The 5964-nt window shown below is 43.5% G+C and overlaps 1 long non-coding RNA gene across 1 annotated transcript; it reads right to left on the bottom strand.

Annotated features, from left to right (window-relative positions):
• Nucleotides 1-2285: 2285 nt before the first annotated feature.
• On the bottom strand, nucleotides 2286-5630 carry LOC147994977 (uncharacterized). Its single transcript, XR_015686913.1, has 3 exons — nucleotides 5389-5630; nucleotides 4235-4329; nucleotides 2286-3240 (listed from the first exon to the last, which is right to left on the bottom strand). It is a non-coding gene; the product is annotated as an uncharacterized LOC147994977 (long non-coding RNA).
• Nucleotides 5631-5964: the final 334 nt, after the last annotated feature.

Genomic DNA, 5964 nt, shown 5'->3' with positions numbered 1-5964 from the left:
TTCAGGTTGACTGAAATTATTTTTATACATGTGTCCCCAACTCTGCGTTATAAAGAGGACAAGGACCATGCTTAGTGCTAAAGGACATAAACGAAACCAGTAGCAGTTTTTCTTTATCCATGGGTTTACTTTCCATGGTTCCAGTTATGGCCAACTGTGGTCCAAGGATGTCAAGTGGAAAATTCCATAAATAACTTGAGAGTGAAGAGTTAGACTGTCCATCACTCTGACGTGTTAATGAAATGCTAAGCATCTTGCTCAGCTCTCTGCTTTGTCCACTCAGTGGCCATCTTGGTTATCTGATGGACAGCCTCAGTTCTTGGGTTCAAGGAACCTTTACTTAATAGTGGCAACAATGCATCTCAGATACAAAGCGGGGCATACAGGGATTTATTAACTGAAAAAGTAAGAGTTTCCTGTTTAAACTATCTGTGCTGAGACTACGGAAATTTATCTTAAGAATAAATAAACGCGGGGTTGGGGATTTAGCTCAGTGGTAGAGCGCTTGCCTAGGAAGTGCAAGGCCCTGGGTTCGGTCCCCAGCTCCGAAAAAAAGAACCAAAAAAAAAAAAAAAGAATAAATAAACCTGATGACACGAAGAGCTCTATCTTTCCTTGTTGTGGTTTGCCCTGAAGTTATCTGTATTTTGATGCTAATTCCACTGCCCCAAGGACAGCTGCCTAGTCATGTGCTGGGGATCAGGTAACTTCACCAGATCCTTCGCCCCACTGAATTTGTAAAGTACAGGTGAGGGGCAGGTACAGGATAGAAGGAGGCTTGTCATTGGACTAGAAGGAAGGATGGGTGGGAGAGAAGTTTGAAGGAAGAGGAGGAGACTGGAACAGAGAGGAAGAGAGGAGGAGGAGAGGGGAGAAGCCATGGCACGTGATGTTAAGATTCTGCTCTGTGGGGGTTGGGGATTTAGCTCAGTGGTAGAGCGCTTGCCTAGGAAGCGCAAGGCCCTGGGTTCGGTCCCCAGCTCCGAAAAAAAGAACCAAAAAAAAAAAAAAAAAGATTCTGCTCTGTGTATTTACAGGTTGTTATTAATGTTCCTAAGGGATGGATGGTACCGGGTTTTGTATGTTTAAGTGGGCAGTTGGGTCAAAGATTATTGTGTTGTGTGTTCTTTTATGTGACAGTTTGAGTGTAGGAAAATGTGCGGCGGCAGGAGACACTGGGCTGCTGCGGAGTTGGGATGTGTTTCCGTCAAGATATCTAGCCGATATCTTGGGGCACTGCAGTGCAGACCTAGAGAGGTAGAAGACAACTGTACTTTTTAAATTTTTTTATATTTTTACAACATTACCTGTGTGCCGTGGGAGTGTTGCAGAGTGTTCCTGGTGGTAAGGGGATGTCCTCCTTACATCTGTCATCAACGATCCTTCGGCAGAGCATGGCGTCAGAGTCCACCCTGACACCTTCATCTCAGAGACAAACCTTTCAGGAATGACCCCAGCTAATCCTGACCTACCTTCCCTCCTGCTGCTTGTCAATGTTGGTGCTGATCATCACAAGCTGCCCCGATGTTCATCAATAACTTGGCATGTGAACTTCGCAATCATCCTGCGATATATTTATCACTACTAAATGATAATGCCAGCCATATGAGAATTTATAGAGGGTGTATTACCCAGCAAGTTCTAGGTCATGGTCTTTGCACTATCTTTTCCTTAGAATCACCTTGCAAGATGGTTTTGTTTATCCTTTGAGATAAGAAATCAGAAGCTAAAGTAAGTTAATTTCCAAAAATATCTAGACCCAGTAAGAAGTGAAGTCTGTGTTTCTTTCTCAGATTCTCTTCCACTCTGAGTGAAACTGTGAGCTAACCAGGGTTAGAGCTCACTGCTGTATCACTGTGAGTCTGGCTGGGTCTTTGGACCTAGTTGAACACATAAGCAACAGTGGGAAGCACGTGAAAGCAGTTGCATATTGCCAGGAGTAGTCAACAACTTCAAGCTGTCTCCCAAAGAATGTCTTTTAATTGAGAGGAAAATTGAAGAGTCATTTTGTAACCCCTCAAATCAATTTAGATTACTGTGGTTTGGGAGCTTGTAAAACTAGCACTGTCCACACCAAACTCTTGTACTCTGTAACCTTTGTCACTTAGCAGACTATGATGTGCCTTCAAATATCAATGTATTGAAAAGCTTCTGTCTCCCAGTTTCTCTCCTTCCTTTTTCCATGTAGAGTTGAGAGTACCAACCTAAGCAAGGGCCCTTCCACTGAGCTAAACTGCCAGCCTCCGCATTCCCATTATACACAAAGTAGGAAGAAACAGGATAATGGTAGCATGCAGCTCATAGGGTGTATTTGAAATTAGATAAATCAAGGAAAACTGGTACCTTAACTGTTGACAATACAGCACACAGTGTGTGGAGACATCTTCTCACCATAGGAGGCCTAACTGGTGTCTAGTTGGTAGAGACCAGCTGTGTTGCCAAGCCTCCTGAGATGCACAAGATGAGGGTCTCACAGAAGAATTATCAAGGCAAAGTGTCAGGCAAGATCAAAAAAGCATGGGGTGTATCTCAGAAACACCTGAAAATCTCCTTGGTAATATGGGTGCTGGGACACTGAGATACAGGTTCGTGGCAATTTCACTTTTCACCTAAATATTTTGAAGTCATGGAAACTACGTTTCTGTTCCTCTGCTGGAGTTCTTTGTCTGATGTTAAAGAGCTTCCCAAAGCTGGAGGTTCATGAGACTGGACGCTCTGTTTCTTCCATTTCAAAAGTCCCTTACTGCTTAACATCACTAGGGGAAGTGGAGTTTTATTTGTTTTTATCCATTTTGTGTAACTTAAAAGCATCTTGAATTATTCAGCCAGCTCTTTTCCAGGCCTGCAAATGTTTTCAGCGTGTTGCCCAAATTTCCTTGAGTCAGCACATGGAATGATCTTAAAAGACCTCAGTCAGCCAGGGCCTCCTCCTTCTCACGTGGACAGGTTTCTTCTGGATTGACATCTAGGGTGTTCACACTGACCTTAAAGAACGGATGTCTCTCCCAGAACCCTATGGTACCTTTGCTCAGGACAAAAAGGGCTGTCACATTCTTCTAGTCTAATGAACAGAACAAAGGGGTAAGGATCCAGCCAGTCATTTCATATTTTCCCTGATTTCTTGGGCTGTTGTTCACTCAGTTTAGCCAGAAGCCAAACTATACAGTAAAGCCTCCAACTCATATTTTATGGAAGACAATAAGAAAATACTTTGAATTACGGTGAAAGAATTCTTTCTTTCTGTGGAGTCAAATGTTTTTAAAAGAAACAAAGGGGGTGGGAGAGAGAGAGAGAGAGAGAGAGAGAGAGAGAGAGAGAGAGAGAGAGAAACTATGTGAGTCAAATTGATGAAAACCAGTCAAAATATGGCCTTGTTGTGGCTGATAGACCTCCGCTGACTAGTCCTGGAGCACAGAAGGCATTTGCAGGCATTGCTTTCTTTGCTGACTGAACGAGATATCTGTGTCAAGAGTTTGAAAGTTACAGCCTTTCACCCCACATGTCTGAGTATATTATTGAAAATTATCAGATCTGTTTTGCTCATTACCAGGAAATTGAAAAATGACTTGGAAAAAAAAAAGGCTACAAGGTGTTCTGTAGCTGGCACAGGCTGGTTTTTAAACAGATGTGTCTTGAGCTCTTGAGTCCATCATGGAGGGTCACAAGCCTGCGGGAAGTTATCATTCATAATAACCCCACGGGAATTTCTACTGGCTCCTTGGGGATGGATAGATTCCCAGCTAAGTGTGCTTGCTTCAAAAGGATTCTGGGCATAGAATTTGCTTTCCAGGTATAAATGCATGCACCCTTTATAAATTTCATCCATGTTTAACTGATACAGAGTCAATGTAAATAAGGCTATCTCTTCATGTCCATCTGAATACTGGAAATTGAAAGCCAGCAATTGTATCCTCAGGGAAGCAGAGAGGACATAACTCGAGGCCTAGCTGAGATTTACAGATCCGGGGAGATCCCTTAGATTTCCCAGCTAATCAGCCTGCAGGGAGCATAAGGGACCCCAGGCAGGGGCCTCGTGATGTGATACATATAGCAGCTGAGCCACACTGAGTCCTATCGACTCCTGACTTTCTTGTTTTCCTGGAAGACTCAAGGGCACAGCTCTCATTTCTCCCGTTATTCCTAACAGTTCATTAATAACCCTTGTTCCCGTCTCCCCCAGCTGACTTTGAAGAACCTGACTTCATTTGGGCTTTCATTAGCAGTAATTCTTTACCTGTCAGACCCCAGCTGGACTGCATCTCTGAAGAGAGTCACTTCACTTTGCTTCTAGGGACTGACTGCTTCCAAACAATTAAGGCAGAGGAGCACCTGTGTAAATATGCAATATTCAGCGATAAGAAAACGATTAGGCAGTAGAGCCTGAGCTGAATTTGTTAAGAAAAAAAAAACAACAACAAAAAAACAATTTTCCTGGGGGGTGGGGGGTGGGGGGTGGAGGGTGGGGAGGTCCTTAAGCAACTCTGATCCCAAGAACAAAGTCAAGTATTTTCCACTCCCCCCCCGCCCACACACACACACACACACACACACACACACACACACACACACACACACACACACACATTGTTTTCTGGGAAAACCGAGTTAAGCTGCTGTTCCTTTTTTTTTTGGTTCTTTTTTTCGGAGCTGGGGACCGAACCCAGGGCCTTCCGCTTCCTAGGTAAGCGCTCTACCACTGAGCTAAATCCCCAGCCCCAAGCTGCTGTTCCTAGATTCCAGTTTGCTTGGGAAAATGAAAATGTTAAAGGATGAAAGTGGAGATATAAGGTAAACTATTAAAAAAAGTGGTTTTCTAAGGCCCAATTGTCTATATCAGCAGACTGAGAATGGAAACTCATGTTGGACAATGGTCTCTGTCCCACTGTGTTGGGGACTTCTGTCGTGGTGCCTGAACAGTAAAAAATAGCAAGAACTTTGTAATCTCACAAACCAGCTGTGTGAATCTTAGCTTCACCTTTGGGATCATGTGATGTGGGACCCAGTGGGGGACTCAGGTGCCAGGCTTGTGAGAAAGACTTGGTAGTAACCCTAATTCCAGGCCGTGCCACATCTACAGTGCCAGGCTTAGTACCTGCTAGAGAAAATGCACATAACTCTAGGTGAGAAAACCCATCACCTTTGGCTTGCTCACGATTCAGGAGGCTGAGTCTATGTTTCAAGCGGCTCATTGGTAACGAACACCTTTTAGCAGTATGAGGTGCCACCATGAAGTTATTCTAAAATTCCTTCATCTCTCTTAAATGGTGCCCCATCCCCTTCAGGAACCTTCTTTTCTCCTGTGCCTCAGACTCATGTAGACAAACCATCAGAAAGATTTTTTTTTTCAGTCCTGCAGTTGGACATTGAAAAATACTGGTTTTTTCCTACCTGTTGATGTAGTTTTTGTTTTCAGTCTAATGGGTCTTTTTAGCTGAAGGATATCCACAAAGTCATGCTTTGGGATGTTTGTCTCTTCTTTTCCTCCTCCTCTTCCTCCTCCTCCTCCTCCTCTCCCTTCTCTTCCTCCTCCTCTTCTTCCTCCTCTGCCTCCTTCAGTTCCCTCCAGTTGTATGTATTGATGTTGAGAGATTTTGGTGTCATCGTTGTTTGTTTTTTAAAGGTCAATGTTCATTATTTTTCCTGCCTCGGTTTCTCCATGCTGAGTGAAGACGACCAACAGTATTATTCAGAAAATTTAGTGAGTTGAATGGGATTTGAACAGAGAAACAGCTATAAAAAGTTGGCTGTGGTGGTGGCTCTCATTATTATGGGGAGAGATGGATGCAGCTAGCCGTACAGCTGGTCTCTTGGGAAAAGCTGGTATATGCGCCGTAATGTTCAACCCAGTCAAGTCTTGCTGAATCACAGAAGTCACTACTGAACATGGTCTTATCTTTATAAAAGTCATACATGTTTTGGATTTATGTTTGAAATAGTGGTTTATACTTGTGGCTTCTGAACAAG

Source organism: Rattus norvegicus, chromosome 4 (assembly GCF_021556685.1).
Source record: "Rattus norvegicus strain SHRSP/BbbUtx chromosome 4, alternate assembly SHRSP_T2T, whole genome shotgun sequence".
NCBI lineage: Eukaryota > Metazoa > Chordata > Mammalia > Rodentia > Muridae > Rattus > Rattus norvegicus.
This window is presented reverse-complemented; position numbering and strand designations above follow the sequence as displayed.